The sequence below is a fragment of the Podarcis liolepis genome, assembly GCF_965112155.1.
Source record: "Podarcis liolepis genome assembly, chromosome: 7".
In the NCBI taxonomy this organism is placed as follows: domain Eukaryota; kingdom Metazoa; phylum Chordata; class Lepidosauria; order Squamata; family Lacertidae; genus Podarcis; species Podarcis liolepis.
The window spans coordinates 4181806-4199854 of record NC_139561.1 but is presented as its reverse complement, the minus strand read 5'-3'; positions in this window follow the sequence as shown (position 1 = coordinate 4199854).

Genomic DNA, 18049 nt, shown 5'->3' with positions numbered 1-18049 from the left:
TGGCTTGTCACAACAGAGTCATGAGTAAGCATAGGTATGAATCTTCCTGGTGTCAGTTTAGAGTTTATGTAAGCCGAATAAAGGTCTAAACAACAGCAAAGCTGGACAAGTTGATCTATAAGGAAACACTCTAAATTCCACGATTGGGCCATACCTGTATCAAAAAGAAGTCACTCAAAATGTGGTGATGCATGGTGTACATCTGTCCTTGGCGCTGCCCTTGTAAAACTCAGCAAGGAGCAGGATGGGGACAAAACCAGAATTAGTTGGTTCCACCTACCACTGACCCTGGCTCCACCAGCCATTTGCTCTGGCAGCCCTTACTTTTCATTCCTCTAACTTCTGCCCTAATCAGTCCCATGAGCACCAGCCTCTACCAAGACGAAGAATTTAACAGATGTGGTATTAAGCAGCTTCCTGTATTCCTCATATTGTAAACCTGAACAGTGGCTGGCACACCATAACCTAAAATGTTTCCTGCATGTTATTCTGAGGGGGTTTAGAAATGTGGCAGGCTGACTTGGCAACCTCTACCTTGCTGAGGCTCTTATTCCCATACGTTTATTCCTGATCTCCATTTATCTGTGGGAGAACTAGAGGCTTCAGATGATTTATCTCTACACTTGATGAGACATGGCATCCTTCACATACGCCTATTGGTGAGCAAAAGCTGAACAAAGCCATGCAACTGTCTTTAGGGAGTGTGTGAAGGGTAGGTCTGAAAACTGGCAGCAAAACACACAGAACAGGGCAAGTTCCATGCAGACAGTTGATCCATGGAACGTAGTCATGCCTGCACATGAAGAGTCTGCAGTTTGAGGTTTGCCGCACCCTTTGAAGAAAAGATATTTCATATAGTCATCCATAGGCACCATATTGGTTTCTCTAACTCAGGGATAGCCAAGTTAGTGCTCTCTGGATGTTGTTGGACTACAACTCCCATAATCCCTGACCACTGGCCATGCTGGGTAGGGTTAATGGTATCTGGAGTCCAACACATCTGGAGGGTGCCATTTTGCCTTCCCCTGATGTAATGACTCAACCAGATTACTTGCAAGTATTAGGGGTGCAGTTTCACTGCCAACTTGTGGTGAAGCATCAACTCACGTTACTCCCCATAAATTTTCCACACAGCTAATAGAATCCAGCACTGGTGTCTGCAGTTTACATGGCTGATTTCCTGAGGTTACAGCATGTCTTTTTTTGTAGATCCATCTTATTCTCTCATCAAAACCAGGAATGCAAAAGGCTATCAGATGTATGAAACCCTCCAGAGAAATTACCCAATTTCAGTAAAATGTCTGGCTTTCCCATTCCTTGAGGGACCTCCAGAGTCACTCCAGGGTATTTCTTGAGATAAAAAATTCAGTGCCAATTGTAAGCAAGAAAACATCCCTATCACTAGCTCTGTTTTATATGTGAATGAGGAAGTTGATGAACACATTTCTTAACCTCCACCCTCAACCCCTCAAGAGACTGTGGTGAGGCATTCTTTCCAGAGCCCTCTGGCTGACTTTCTCCCTTTGGGTGACATACACAATGTTCACATTGGTGGTGGTGTCAGGAAACGTGTTATGCAGTGTACTTGTTTTGCTCCATATGTGTGGTTTCAGTTCAGATGGCTTCCCCAGTCCCCTCCCATGAGGAACCCAGGCCCATGGACCAAGATACTGCATGATGAGGAACATATGAAAGTAGCAGCGTCATATCCTGTTTGCGCCCAGCTTCATGTTCACTGTCATGGCAATGTCTGAGCAAAGCCACAAAAACCACAGAATAACCGTCAGAAGCTGGGCCTCAGTTCAGGTACGAGAAGGTCAGGAATCAAGTGGTTGTGATGACACAACCGTTGCCCTCTCAGTAACCTCAGGAAACATTTACGACACCAGTTCTCCTTTGGTGAAGCAAGGCAGGGGCTCTCCTCACTGCAGGGCCTGAGGTGGAAGCATGGCCACCAGGTTAGCATGACTGCCCCTGCTTCCTTGACATTTCTGCTGCATGATGACAACGGAGTCAGTGGAGAAGGATGGCTGTCACTGACTGCAGCTGAACAATCAGAGCTGTGGTTTCACTCTTGTGGAAAGTGGCAATGATGTCACCACTTTCTGGTTTCTACATCAATATCTAGACTTACCTGATCAGAGTTCCTGGTCATGTGGCTGAACTGAGTCTCAGCACATCCACACTGTGCTATGTTAGGTTTTTTTTAAAAGAAGTTTCCCCTTTAGATGAATAAAGTGTGTGGAACCATTCCAAGGTTTAGGTTTATCATTGATAGGGAGGCCATCTGAACCATCTTTATATTGATATAGGGATGCTTCCAGGACGCCAATCCTCATATATGTCTGCTGGCTGTGTGCATAGCTGTCTCCAACGTCTTACTTGTAAGCTTTCCAGGGTCATTGCTCTAGGAATGTGTAGGAACGGAGGTGGAACAAAGAGTCCCTATGTTCTTATTGCTGAGCCCAGGTTGGATGGGGCCCTGGACAATGTGTCCTTTTATGGCCTCTTTCTTCCATAGGTGGTCCTCCTCCTCCATTGCTGGGCCCTGTTGGGCTTTCTAGGTGGTGGTCAGTGATAAACAGTGCTCTGAGGAGCTCCAGGTAGCAGCATTTAGATTTCCCACAATGCCCCAAACAACTCTATAGTGACTTGACCCATCTACCTGGTGTGGTTTAGAGGATGGGGAAAATGCTTTAAAGGTGGACTGAGGGCAGGTGTCAGTGATGGCCCCAATAACTGTCCATAACCGTCCACTACTGGGTGCTGGCAGTGACTCCAGCTGAACCTGACCCTCAGTTACAAGATGAGAGCAGCACTGGAAGCAAGGAGTTCTTACTTCTTACCATCCTTATGGTAAATGTCAAAAGGCTTAGAGACATTACATGGCAGGTAGCCCTTTTATGTCATCCGGAACTCTGCAGCAGCTGAAATCCTATTGTTGGTAATGTTAGGCACCCACATATCCTATTTGATTTCAGGGAGCAACTTTCTGATATTGTCTAATTCCAAACTGCAGCTGAAATGATATAATACATAAAACTGAATTTCACCAAATTTCAAAAAGTTTAAAGAAAAAGTAAGAAGTCGAAATGAGAGTTCCACTCCTAAAGCACACCCAGTACTTGCAGCATTTTTCAGATATATAGAGAAAATCCTGCTGTATTTTTTGGACGGTGGGGAAGTGGCAAGTACAGCTAGTTGCATAGGAAAGAGAAGTTCTTTCAGCCTCTCTGGTGGGCACCATTGCGGGCTGGCATTCCCCCATGCGCCAGGATCCGATGTGGGAAGTACTGTTTCTTAGGCAGCAAAGGAAGCCTCTGGGTCAAGCTTGCTGCCTGGGTAATTGGTCCCGCCCACTCACCTAATCAGCAAATTGTGAATGGGCATGGACCACCAGGGGCGGGCTCAACCGACCCCTCCAGAATATAACATAGGCCTTGCTCTGCAGCCACTTTTCACTAGATCTCCCACCCTTTATATACTGCTGTTGCTCTGCTTGAGCCACCGTATCTGAGACCAGGCTGGAATTTTCCTAGCTGGCAAATTGGCTCCAGCCCTCTGGGTTTCACCATCCTTCTAGCAAGTGTCACAACTTTGGTGGTTTAGGCAATGGATAGGCCTAGTCTTGGTCGGAGAGGAGGTTGTGATCTCTGCCTGGTCCCTCTGAAATGGGGTGTCGTGTTAAAGGGGTACTGGGGAAATTCTTTGGTCCAGATGCCCAGGCAGGAGTGAGGGGCTACAGCACCCCTCAGGTACAATCCAGTGGGGCTGTTACTCCTTGATGTAGGTCAGCAACTCCCTCATTTTTGGTTGATCCCAAAACACAAAGTCTTCCAACAGGTTGGCTGGAAGGGGTGGGGTCTACCCATTGCCTGTCCAAACCTCTTACATATTCTGTCAATAAAGTTGGGGCCTGATTTCACCTAAATATTGGTTGTCATTTCTCTTATTTTTGGTATTGGGGAGGACCGAAGGGTAGGGGGGGATGCCTTGCTATGCAAAACACGAATCCTTGAAAGCCTGCTTCTGTGCAGTCATTAAAATAAAGGACCCCTCCTTTGCACCTGAGCTCTCCAATAATTATTTTGTAGTTGGCTATAAAAAAATGAGAGCTTTTTGGTGACAGGGCCCCTGCCAGCTGCTCAAGTTGCTCACAAGCTTGCATTAGTCCCATTTTAGAAACCAATTAATAACAACAATAACAATACAAACAACAACAACAACAAAGAAACTGCTTCCCCCAAAGTGTGCTACATCTTGATTGGAAAGCACTTGTTTAGATGAAGCGAAAAGAGCAGCCGGCTGAGCACCAGCCCTCTATTTCCTTTGGTCCACCTACCTGCCTCGTGACTCTCCAGTGCTTCCAATCGCCAGGAATTTCAGGGACCTCAGCTGCTAGTATCAGGGAGGCGGAGGGGGAGGAGTGAGTCTGGTTTCATGAACAAGGGACGCTTTGTCCTGCAAGAGGCCCTTCCTGAGTGGTATGGCAGAACACGGTGCAGGATGCATTCCAAGAGGTTTTCACACAGACAGGTGTTTCAGGAAGATTCACAAAGGCACACCCGTTGTCAAAAATTATTTAACTGCCATCCTAGGAGCCCCTTGAATCAGTCCACATCTTAGAGTGAGCTCTGATCTTCATTACACAGTATAAGTTGTGATAGGGGAGAAATCTGATTCAGCTTGCATTTAAAGGCAAATCTACACAATTCATGTTTTCCAAAACAATATGGGAACAGAAACACAGCCATTCTTCGAAATTTGAACTTTCCAAATTTAGCAATGCAGTTCTCCAGCCAAAATGCATACACCAGTGTAAAGTGTCCCTAAAAATGTGTATTTTGAAAATAACACACAAAAATGCATCATAATAGGGAAGATTGCCTTGCAAAAATGTGTGCACTGGGCAAAATTACATACAAAATGTGTATATTAGGAGAAATTCAGACCAAATTTCTGATGAACTTTCACGAGGCCATTTAAATCATTTTTAAAAATCACAAACTGATGTGGAAATGCGGAGAACTGATCTTGACTGGGAAAAATGAGGAACTGGGAGAAACCAAAATGGACAAATTCATCCATGACTTGTACAAGTACACTGTATATTATGTTCCTACCGATCGCTACATTGCTTTCAGACAGTAAAGAGTTCCTGTCCCCTCAGAAGTTATGTAGAAAGGAGAATTCCCAACAGCACACTTTGTCTCAGAGATGAGGTAAGCTGCCATAATCTCCCTTGCACAGAAATACTAAAGGCACTATTCCTAGTCAGCTTCCTGAAATCCACCCCCCTTAGCACCCCTGTCAAACTAGTGCTAACCAAACCAAGTCATGAACACGGAACAGGTGACTCCAAAACAACAAGCCAGGTAAAGGATCCAGGGTGGGGATATTCATGGTGAAAGCCTTGTGGGGAAATGGCGACCGCCAGACCCTTCTGCAAATGCAAGGTGGCATGATCCACAAGGGTAGCAGACCCCAGCATAGATCCTTATTCTCTCCCCCTCCTCTTCTTCCTGATGCATCTCTTCACTCACCCCTTTTCCCTGGTGGTGAGGGGAGTGCTATTTTGTGGTTTGCCTCAGATGCCAAAATGTCTTGGGCCAGCCCTGGGAACATGTAATCATGATGGAAATAGTGGAAGTGGATCACCGGGCCCAGAAGACCTCAACTCATGACTAAAACAGAAGTGAAATGGACAAACACGACAAGGTGAGGGGGAAGGGCACTGGCAAAGGGTTGGCTCCACCTAGGCTATACTCAGAGTAGGCCCATAGAAAGCAATGATCCTATGTTAGTCATGTCCATTAATTTCAATGGGGCTATTGAAGAATTTGTGGGTGTGGCTACTCAACTCAGTAGGTGCTCAACTCACACACATCCAGAGAAGAACATAAATGTGTACTCATATATATATGGAAATATCCAATATACAAACACCTATATATGCACAACACATGTGCAAAGCGTGCACCTATATTTAGCCCAAAGTGTGGTTCATCTTTGCACACATCTGTAGATATGCAAGCAATAATTAAAAAGGTTATAAAAGCACACGTAGATGCACACACACACAAACCCAGGCATGCATACTAACATACAAAATAGGCATGTGTGCAATGCTCACAGAGATATCTTATGTGCACACACACGTATGGCCAAGTACAAAGGCAAACACACAAACATTTGTGGACGTGCAGACACAAACACATCACATGTAAATACATACATGGATTTGCAAAGCACAGATCTAGATTTCTACTGCAAATGCATGCTAAAAGTTTTGTACATACATGTGCAGAAGTGAACTAAACACACAAACACATGAATGTTGAAACCTTCCATGCACATATAAAGCACAGACATGCACAAAACAAAAGAGAAAATAATAATTGCAAAGCCCATCTCTCATATGCAGGTATTTATTGCACATAGCGCACCAGAATATATGTGTATGTATGAAACACATGCTAAAAGCATATATTCAGAAGGGCACACATGTGCAACACATACTTGGATTCACAAAAGTGCATCCCCACTATATACAATCATGTATATTTTGAACATATGTGTGCATAACATTTCACTCGTCTGCTCTGATAAATACATGCATGTGTGCAGAAGTAATCTTGAAAATCCTGCACTGATCTTAAGTTTGCTACAAATGGGAAGGTTTCTTTTTAACCTCCCACAGCTGACCCTTTTAATGCATGCATTTGGCAGCTCCAAAATGCCACTCTGTTGCAGCTTCCATAGACTTTCATAATAAAAATTAAACAAAATTGCAAGTATCCTCACCATGGACAACCGTGTCCATCTGGTACCTCTTCATTTGGGCACATCAGACAGACACACTTCGGTGGCAGCATAAAAAGCCAGAGCTCGTGGATGCAGCAGGCATTGGTTTCCCCTTGCACTTGGAACCCAATTTTCCTGCAGCAAATTCACTTCTCCTTTCCCCTTGAATTCCCCGATCCTCCAGATGACGCACCTGCATTTAGCGAAGTGTCTGTTGTTTGCTCTTCCACATTGTCCCACCTCCGTTGGACCGACAGCATTCCACTTGTGATTACGGCAGGCTGGGCTCAGCACCGACAAGAACCTCTCTCATTAGCTCACACCAGTTTCTGCAATTACCTGCTGAATTGTTTGCGAACTCGAATGTGGAAAGCAATTATATAACGACAGCATTTTCACTGGCACTGTAATTATAATTTCCAAGCTGGTGTTGTGCAATGCAAACTACAGACCCATCCATGCATCTTGTGCAGTGCTGGGAGGTTTCATGTGACGTGCAGTAAGATCTGATAATAAACAGTATACCATTTCGCTTTGCATGGGGCAGCTTCTAAACACGTGAGTTCCTGATAAACTAAGCAGCCATTTCCAAACAGGTGCAGTGGTTGTTCCTACGCCAGCCTCTGTGCAGGATGGGTGAGTAAAGGCCTTGGATGTTGTGAGGGGCAAATAAAGTGGCCAGCTTTTGATTTCAGGAGGACATCTAATCCAACCCATGATGGGGCAACCAGCTGCTGCTTAAACATTCCCAGCAAAGCAGAACCCACCACTGTGAGTGGCCTGCTACACTGTTAAAACAGTTCTTACCATTAGGAAGTTTCTCTTAACGTTTAGTTGAAACCCGCTCCTGTGCAATTTCCACTCATTGGTTCCCCCACCCTAGGGGACAAAAGGAAACCAGAGTTGCTCCATCTTCTATATGACCTCTTGTCATGTGAGGCCACCATCAAGTCTCTTCTCCAGGCAGAGTGTATCCATTTCTCATGTAGGGTTGCCATGTTTCAAAAAGTGAAAATCCAGACAGAAAAGCTACACTGCCGTTATCGTTTGACGTACGTCTGGATTTGCCTGGACGTTTCTGCTTTCGGATGCAGTAATCTGTGTATGTCCAGTAACTTCCAGACATTTGGCAACCGAGCCATAGAATGAACACCTCTCACAGGACTTGGCTTCCAAGTGCCTCTTTGTCCTGGTCACTCTTCTCTGCACAAATTCCCACTTGTCAATAGGCATGAACAGGAAATATTAGCCTGTATAGGAAACATGGGGCCATCCCCAGGGCTCTTGTATAAACCAGCAACTCTGCTTTACCAGGGTTCCTGAGTGAGTGGTGGTTTCTGCTCTTGTGAATGTGGATAAAGAGCAATCTTTAGACTTTCCCCTTTTAACATGGGAAGGTTGGGAATGCGCAAGTGGGGTGGGGGTTGCACAAGCAGACCCATGCCTCCTACGCAGGTTGACATCACCTGTTCAGGTACAATGTCTAAGCAGGGCTCATTCCCACGATGTGGATTGCATTAGCCTTTTCAACAGCTGCACCACACTGCTGGCTCATGTTGAATCTGTGACCCACTACAATGCCTAGAACCTTTTCACATGTCCTGCTGCTACGCCAGGTCTCCCCCCTTCTATACCTGGGCCTTGGATTTTTTTGTACTGAAATGCTGAATTTCATTTTGTTGGTTTCAGCTCAATGTTCCACCACACCACAACTTCCTATATGGTGGGGAAGGAAGATGGCAATCCATATAGGAAGCTGCCTTATTCTGACTCAAGACCATTGGTCTAGATAGCTCAGTATTGTCTACACTGACTGGCAGCAGCTATCCAGGGTTTCAGACAGGGGACACTGCCCCAGCTGCAATCTTATGCATGCAAAGCGGGTGCTCCACCATGGAGCTGTGGTCCTTCCACCCACCTGGAAGATGCAGTTGGAAATGGAGTCCCCAAGGGTATACACTGAAACCCACATGGTTGCTTGTACCAGCAATATTTATACCATTGAAGCAAGAAGAGCATCCCAGGAGCTCTTGCAATCTTACAGAGAGATGAAGCACCGATAAAGGTTGTACCCCTAAGCATCAGTTGTGGTTATGACCCCTTCAGACTGGTGTTTCTGCAACAAGATCTAGACACAATAATATTGCATTAATGGTGGATTTATTCTGCGTTATGGTTCCCCAATGCAACTGTATTATTGTTGTCTGGAGGGGCTGCAATGCAGAAAAAAGTGGAACAAAAATAAAGCAGTCGCATTTATTTATTTATTTATTTATTTATTTATTTATGAGATAAAAAAATATGTGAGATTTCAGATAGGGTGTGCACTTACAGGAAATGAAGCAGTGTGACTACACCAAAACCTTTTCAGGCACCAAGAGTAATGAGAGTGGGATTGTGTCTAACTGACCCGATAGCATCATGAGCACAAATAATCATTAATGTGCAATAAAAAGGAAAGGCCTTATTTTATCTGCCAATCAATTTATCTATCTATCCATGTGGGTTGCACGATTAAGGTGAGCATGTTGGGTGATGTGCACGCATGGCCACTGTGGATTTTTGGGGGGCCCCAGACCCCTTCTTGACAATTTTTGAGGGACAGTCAGCCTAGATGGTGCCTATGAGCCAAGGTTAGGGAGGCGGGGGTAGCGCAGGCAGGGTGGGCCAATCCCAGATAGATAGAGGGGATGCCCACCCTCTGTCTATTGTGTCTGTCTGTCTGTCTATCTGCAGAACAGAAGATCTGTTTCGTCCAAACCTCTGAATCAAACTACTCATCACACTGGGTGCAAGGGAATAGAATGTGTGGCTTTCTTTTAGAATTTAAATAGCAACTACGGGAGAAGCAGTCAGATCAGGACCTCAGGACATGGGGCTTTTTAATCACTACCCCTGTCACAATTTCAAATACCCCTGAAGCTGATATGAGCCCTGGGAAGGAAGTCTATTTTTTAAAAATAAATATATTTATTAAAGTTTTTAAAGTATAACAGTGAAAATAAATAAAAAGAAACAAAATACAAAATACAACATAAAAACAGTTAAAAAACACATAATTTTTCCATAACATATCTTCCTTACGCTTATTTTCCCGGACCTCCTCGTACCTCCCTTCTTTGTATTCCACTTCAGTTTGTTAGTTCAGCAAATCCTTACCATTAAGATTTTACCCATTTGTAAACCTTTTTTTTTGTATCTCCTAAAGCATTACAGCTGGAAACCACTTAGTTTCTATCCAACATCCTTCTAACATTCATTAATTTTACAATACTTCTGTAAATAGTCTTTAAATTTCTTCCAGTCTTCTTTCACCAACTCTTCTCCCTGGTCCCGGATTCTGCCAGTCATTTCTGCCAATTCCATGTAGTCAATCACCTTCATCTGCCATTCTTCCAGAGTGGGTAAATCTTGTGTCTTCCAATACTTTGCAATGAGTATTCTTGCTGCTGTTGTCGCATACATAAAGAAAGATCTATCCTTCTTTAGCACCAATTGGCCAAACATGCCCAGGAGAAAGGCCTCTGGTTTCTTCAGGAAGGTATATTTAAATACCTTTTTCAGTTCATTATATATCATTTCCCAGAAAGCCTTAATCCTTGGGCACGTCCACCAAAGGTGAAAGACTGTATCTTCAGTTTCTTTACATTTCCAGCATTTATTATCGGGCAACCTGGGAAGGAAGTCTAACTGGGGAGAGAAATGGGCAGGGGAGGATTGGAGAAGGAGAAGCACACATGCCAAAACCTAGACTCACTCCCCTGGGGATGGCATAACTTTACCCCATCCACAGGGCTGGCAGAGGGAACTTCTCTCTCACTGGACTCCATGGAAAGGAGGAATATATTTGATTTTTTAAAAACCACAACAGGATATGGTGGAACTCTGCACACAGTCCCAGCACACCAGCATCCATATATAAAACCCATTCTAGGAGGCTAGAACTCAGGTGCCAGGGTGCCTGGAACAGAGCTGTATCTTCCTAACCTCAAGTCATGCACACTTATGCCCTAAACCATGCAATGGAGGTGCTTTTTTAAACTTTTATTTATTTATTGGATTTACCGTATATACCGTCCTATACCCGCAGGTCTCAGGGCGGTTCACAGAATAAAATCAAAATATAAAACCACAAAATACATAATCAAAATAAAAAGAAGAACCCAGTAACCCCCCCCCCAACTTTGCACCAACAGGACACATTTAGGAATTTGGCTGAGCACATCACCACTAAGATGTCACTTCTCAGATCCCCTTACTACTCCTGGCACAAACATCCAAGCTTCGCTTCACCCCCAGGACCAGGGATTCAAGGGGGGTGAAAGGAAAGGGGGCAAGATGTGGTTGCCCCCCATCTGCCCCCCCTGTCATTTGACATATGTGGTTACTGAGTCTTGCTAAATTATATTGCTCCAACAGTAGGGGAGCAGACATAAGGCTGCCACAGTCCATCTAGTTGAGCGATCTGTTTCCAACAGAGGACAGCCAGCCAGGAAACCCCAGAGCATAAGCACATCAGAAAAGCCTGTTGGATCAGGCCAATGGCCCATCCATTCCAGCATCATGTTCCTGCAGGGACCGACCAGATAGATGCCTGTGGGGAACCAGCAAACAGCACCACGCACAAGAGTCCTCTCTCCCACTTGCCGTTTCCGGTAACTGTCATACCACCCAGAACTGCTCTTTCATGTATACATGGTTTTATATTATTTCATATGTGCTTTTATATTATTTTACTTTGCCTTGGGCTTTTAAATTTTGTAATGGTTTTTTGTTTTGTTACTGGTTTTTTTAATAAATATTTATTAAAGTTTTTAACCATTAAATTCACATATAACACAATACAACAAACAAAAAACAACAGAAAAAGGCAAAAAAATAATATATAATAACAAAAACATCACGAAATCAAGTGTCCAACAACCATCTTTTCTTAAACTTTTGGACTTCCTCACATCTCCCATTCCTGCGTTCCCAGTTATAGAGTTATAAACAGCAAATTATCACCTTGTTTCAACTCTTATTTTGTAACTTTCAAATATTATGACCCCGACTTTAAACATTTTTATCAAATAGTTAAATACTTAATTTGGACATAATGTTGTTCCAAAGCTTATCTTATTTCTCAAATCTCACTTAATCTCATGTTTCTGTTAACTAGGTTGCTGATGCCGTGTTGTTTTCCGTCCTGCATCTTTCTTAACACTCATACAGTTTACAATGTTTTTGTAGATAGTCCTTAAACTTATTTCAGTCCTCCTCCACTGCCTCTTCTCCCAGGTCTCGGATTCTGCCAGTCAAGTTTTGTTACTGGTTATTGACTGTAATACAATGACTTGACAGTAACTGGTATAAGCCCAGCATGAGCACAATCACCCTCTCCTGTTGTTTGTCCCTCCACCAGCCTTCCCCCACCAGGTGTCCTCCAGATGTTGTCTGACTGCAACACCCACCATCCCCAGCCAGCATGGCCAATGGCCAGGGATAATAGGAGCTGTGCACCCCTCTGCTTTTCAGAGGTGCCATGCTTCTACATGCTTTAGCTCTCCTGGATAACCACCCCATGATCCGTGAACTTATCCAATCCTTAGACAATAATCTACAGAGGTGTTTTTTCGATGCATGCTCAGGACATAAAAAGGCTCCCTGTGCATTCTTAACCCATTCAGTGCCCTGTGGCTACACATTCCCCCTTCCCTAGTATTCTCTAGCCAGAGTGGCATGCAGTGATGTAAACACACCTCAAGCGAAGCCAGCGCCACCCAGGTCAGGGAGTTGCCCCCGACTTAATTGACTTGGAATGCTTTGCTTTTTGGCTAGGGAACAACACGGCAGCATCCTGGGAAGGCAGATGCAAAAGGGAAACAAAGCCGTCTGCCTGGCACCATTCTTGCCACAAGTGCCTATTAGTTTGTGAGCTTAAGCCAGCCTCCCTGGAGGAAGGCACCTCTCACGTGGAACTCAGCACGAGTCAGCTCGCCGAGTTGGCCCTTCCAGGCTAGTGAGAGGCCCATTAAAGCAACATTTGGTTCCTTTGCTCATCACAGGGTAGGCTTCTGTTTCTGGGGAAATGATGCACAGTGGAGGAAAGAGACAACAACAACAAGAAGATAAATAGAACACTGCCACCACAATACAGGAAGCCACGGCAGGCCTCTCTCTGTGCAGATGAGGAGGGGCCCAGAGGAGGCAGGGAAAACAGAGGAACAAGATGGAAACCTGCGCAATGCAGAGTTCTCAGGATTTTACAGTGCTGTCGTCCAACCAAAACGTGTATATGAAGGGAAAATGTGCATAAAAATGACATACAAATCCGCATTATACTAGGGAACATTGCTTGCAAACATATACATAAGGCAAAGGTGCATACCAAAGCCTGTATATTAGGAGTAGAAGCGTGCATTGAAATGTAGACAAATTTTAATGAGGAAAATCTGCAAATGGATGTGGAAACTTAAGGGTGGAAACATGAGAGCGAGAGAAGCTGAATTTGGCAGATTCACCCACCCTTAGCAGAGGCAGAACTAAAATAGCCACTTATTTTCCAAACACGTCTCCTCCAACATGGTCCTCCCTCCAAAGATCAAGCGAATGGAGCTGTGGACTCTTGGGACTCATCCACACGTCTCTTTGTACCGTGATTTCTAGTCACTGGTCTGAGAGGTTTTTCTTTTGTGTGCTGCCACTTTCCCCAGGAAAACTTGCAGTTTGCTGCCATATCAGAACAAAACGTCATTCAGATTTCTGCAGATTGATGTTTGTTCAAATTCCGCAATGAACATTAGGTTTTCCTGGGGGAAGTGGCAGGACAGCAGAAAAACCTCTCAGATCCATGACTAGAAACCACAGGACAAACTTAAGTGTGGATGAGCCCTTGGTCCTGGCTGATTAACCAAGTTATTAAAAATGTTGGATGTTTTCGTCTCTACTTGATGTCAGGGACCGTGCTGAGGGGGGCTGCACTGAGGAGGAACAGTGGGAGCCTCCCCCTCCCCCGGATCCTGAATCTTCCCAGGAGCAGGAGGACAGTATAGATTTGGAACAGTGGTTTACAGAGGGGCACAGTTCAGAAGGCAGAAGCTGGGAAATACTGGATGGGGAACAACTAGGAGAAGAGAAACTGGGAGAGAGAGGGTTAACAGATTCACAGTCTCTGGACAGCATTCAGCCCCCTTCTCCAAAGAAAGGAGAGCTCAGAAAGTGTTAGAACAGAAAGCGCAGCAGGTAGAAGCTCAGATTACAAGACGTAGGAGTGATGTAGCTTCATAGGGACGGAAGGGGGTGTGATCCTTAATTGGGAGCACCGCCATTCTAGGAGGTGTGTTCTTTGTTCTATCGCTGTGATTATTAAAGTTTCTAACTGGTAAGAAGACTCCTTTTCCTTTGTTCTGCTTATCTACTGCCACAGGGGGTAGGAAGCCAATTCCCTGAAGCCTGACACTTGCTAAGCAACCGTGTTCAATTTATGGTTTTTGGATTTGTTAAGCTATGCAGGAGGTTGTGGATTCTCCTTCATTGGAGGTATTTAAGCAGAGATTGAATGGCCATCTATCATGGATGCTATAGAAGTTCTAGTTACAGGGAGGTAGCCGTGTTGGTCTGCCGTAGTCGAAACAAAATTTTAAAAATCCTTCCAGTAGCACCTCAGAAACCAACTAAGTTTGTTATTGGTATGAGCTTTCATGAAGAAGTGTGCTATAGAAGTTGATATTGCATTGCAGGGGGTTGGACTAGATGACCCTTTGGGTCCCTTCCAATTCCACAACGCTATGATTTTATACTCTCTTTCTCAGCATGAAGGGATCTAGCTTACATAAGATGATGGCACTTTCCTAATGCTCAATCAGGCTGACTGTGCTGTGCATGAGGAAATCCAAATTAATGACAAGGATCAATTATTCCAATTCGGCTCAGAGGTAGAGTGGAGTTTGGAATCCCACATTTTGGAACCGTTTGCACTTTAAACGACACTTTGCTTCCAGAAAAAGTTGGTGAACTTCTCTTGTAACACGGGGACCTACACTTTGTGCGAAAAAAGAAGAAAGAAAATAAAAGAAAAAAGGCCACCAAAGGTTGACATGTAGTTAATGGAAAGCAAGGGGGTGGGGAGAACTACCGTATTTTTCGCCCCATAAGACGCACCGGCCCATAAGACGCACCTAGATTTTGGGGGGGGAAATAAAGGAAAAAAATTTTATTTCCCCCCCAGGTGCGCTGCGCTACACCAGGAGCTTGGGGCGTGCGGAGCTCAGCGCGCCCCAAGCTTCTGCGTGCAGGCAAGGTCTCCGCTAGCGTGGGAGAGCCGGGCGCCTCTCCCAGGGCCAGCGGACTCCTGCGCTAATCCAGAAGCTTGGGGCAAGCTGAGGTCAGCGCGCCCCAAGCTTCTGCGTGCCGGCAAGCAGTCCGCTAGCCCTGGGAGAGCCGCGGGGCTCTCCCAGGGCTAGCGGATCGCTGCGCTATACCAGGAGCTTGGGGCGTGCTGAGCTCAGTGCGCCCCAAGCTTCTAGGTGCGCGCAAGCAGTCCGCTGCCGCCCCAAGCCTGGCGCACCCGGCAGGAGGTCCCACCGGGTGCGCGAGGCTTGGGGCGGCAGCGGACTGCTTGCGCGCACCTAGAAGCTAGCAGTCCGCTGCCGCCCCAAGCCTGGCGCACCCGGTGGGACCTCCTGCGGGTGCGCCAGGCTTGGGGCGGCAGCGGACTGCTAGCTTCTAGGTGCGCGCAAGCAGTCCGCTGCCGCCCCAAGCCTCGCGCACCCGGTGGGACCTCCTGCCGGGTGCGCGAGGCTTGCAGACACTCGCCCGAAGCAGGGGGAGCCCTCCCGAGGGCTCCCCGTGCTTCGGGCGACAGGCTGCCGCCCCAAGCCTCGCGCACCCGGTGGGACCTCCTGCCGAGGGCGCGAGGCTTGCAGGCATTCGCCCCATAAGACGCACCCCCGATTTCCTCTTCATTTTTGGAGAGGAAAAAGTGCGTCTTATGGGGCGAAAAATACGGTATAAACGGCAGAAGGAATTTATTTAAAATTGGCAGTGGAAGTGTTGCTAGCAGGAAGCAGGTGGGTAAGATTAATCTGAAAGCTGCAGAGGCTGGAACTGGGTGGAAGTGCAAGAGAGTCACTGCGGCTGTGAAACAAGGAGGGGACAGGAAGGAAACCACAAGCACAGGTGGTACCAGAGATGTATTTTAACTTGGCGGTGGGGGCGATGAGACGTCATCACTGGAGTATTCCATTTGAGCTGCTGGTCTCTGCCCTTTATCTCTTCTCTCTGCTTTTAGGGGCAGTAGGATTGTTTTTCATGGCTGAAGTATTATAAAAAGGTAGAGCACGAATGTTTTAAACCATAAGTAAACAAGCAAGCAAATAGGAACAGAGACAGCACGTGATATTTTCCAACCCTATCCGAGAACAACCACCCCACCCCCCCGCTACCCCACCTCAATCCTCCATGAGTGTCATGGAGAGAGCTTTAGAGGGAACATAACTTTAAAAGAAGGGACATGGGTGGCGCTGTGGGTTAAACCACAGAGCCTAGGACTTGCCGATCAGAAGGTCAGCAGTTCGAATCCCCGCAACGGGGTGAGCTCCCGTTGCTCAGTCCCTGCTCCTGCCAACCTAGCAGTTTGAAAGCATGCAAAAAGTGCAAGTAGATTAATAGGTATCACTCCAGCAGGAAGGTAAACGGTGTTTCCGTGTGCTGCTCTGGTTTGCCAGAAGCGGCTTAGTCATGCTGGCCACATGACCCGGAAGCTGTACGCCGGCTCCCTCGGCCAGTAAAGCGAGATGAGCGCCGCAACCCCAGAGTCATCCACGACTGGACCTAATGGTCAGGGGTCCCTTTGCCTTTACTAACTTTAAAAGACTATTGGACAAATTCATGGGAGAGGGCTATTGACAGCTACTAGCCATGAAGGCTCTGCTCTGCCTCCACTGTCCAAAGCAGAAATGCTTCTGGAGGCCATTTGTCCAGAAAACACAGGAGGGCAGAGAGTTCTTATGCTCACGTTCTGCTTGCTGGTTTTCCACAGGCATCTGGTTGGCCACTGTGAGACCAGGGTGCTGGACTAGAGGAGCCACTGGCCTGATCCAATCATCATCATCATCATCATCATCATCATCATCATCATCATCATCATAATTTATTTACACCCCGCCCATCTGGCTGGGCTTCTCCAGCCACTCTGGGCGGCTTCCAACAAAATATTAAAATACCGTAATGCATCAAAAATTAAAAGCTTCCCTAAACAGGGCTGCCTTCAGATGTCTTCTAAAAATCTGGTAGTTGTTGTTCTCTTTGACATCTGGTGGGAGGGCGTTCCACAGGGTGGGCGCCACTACCAAGAAGGCCCTCTGCCTGGTTCCCTGTAACCTCACTCCTCGCAATGAGGGAACCGCCAGAAGGCCGTCAGCGCTGGACCTCAGTGTCCAGGTGGAGACGCTCCTTCAGGTATACTGGAACAACTGGAGAAGGCCTGGTGCAGGGGGTCAGGAGAGAACGAAATTCCATTCATGTTTCATTTAAGCCAAATTGATCAAATGTGCAGTTTCTGAAACAATATGGGAACCAAAATACAGCTATTGCCCAAAATTTGCACATACCTAAATTTTGCAATGCAGTTTGCCAACCAAACAATGAGCTTGGCAACACTTCCACTTGTCCCATGCCTAGAACCATAGAATTATAGAGTTGGAAGGGTCCCTGAGAATCATCTAGTCCAACCCTCTGCAATGAAGGAAGCACAGGCCTGAGCAATTTTTCACTTGTTCCATGCTTTCTATGCATGGGTCTGAGCAGCTTTGTATTTGCCCTGCAGCTTTTCCCTAGAAAACACACTCTTTACAGCTGAATCGGAACAAACAGCAATCCTCGGAAAACCCAAATGACTTTTGCTCCAATTCAGTGTAAAGATTTGGAAAGTGCGCATAAAAATGAATGTATTGGTGAAAATGCACACCAAAATGCATTAAGCTAGGGGAAGTTGCTTGCAAAAAATGTGTACATAAGTTAAAACTGTACATAAAACATGTTTATTAGAAGAATTTGGTATTAGAAGAATGCTCATGAGCTTCATGATGATTTTTTTAAAAAATTACAAAATGCAGAGAACTGAATTTAGAACTGGAGCAATTAAAAACTGAGAGGACCAAAATTGACAGATTCTTCCATCCCTTGCTTGGACTGAAATGACTCAGGGTCAGATTAGAAGTGGCATTTTGACACACCATTTCTCCTGGTATGGTAGGTTTTGTTT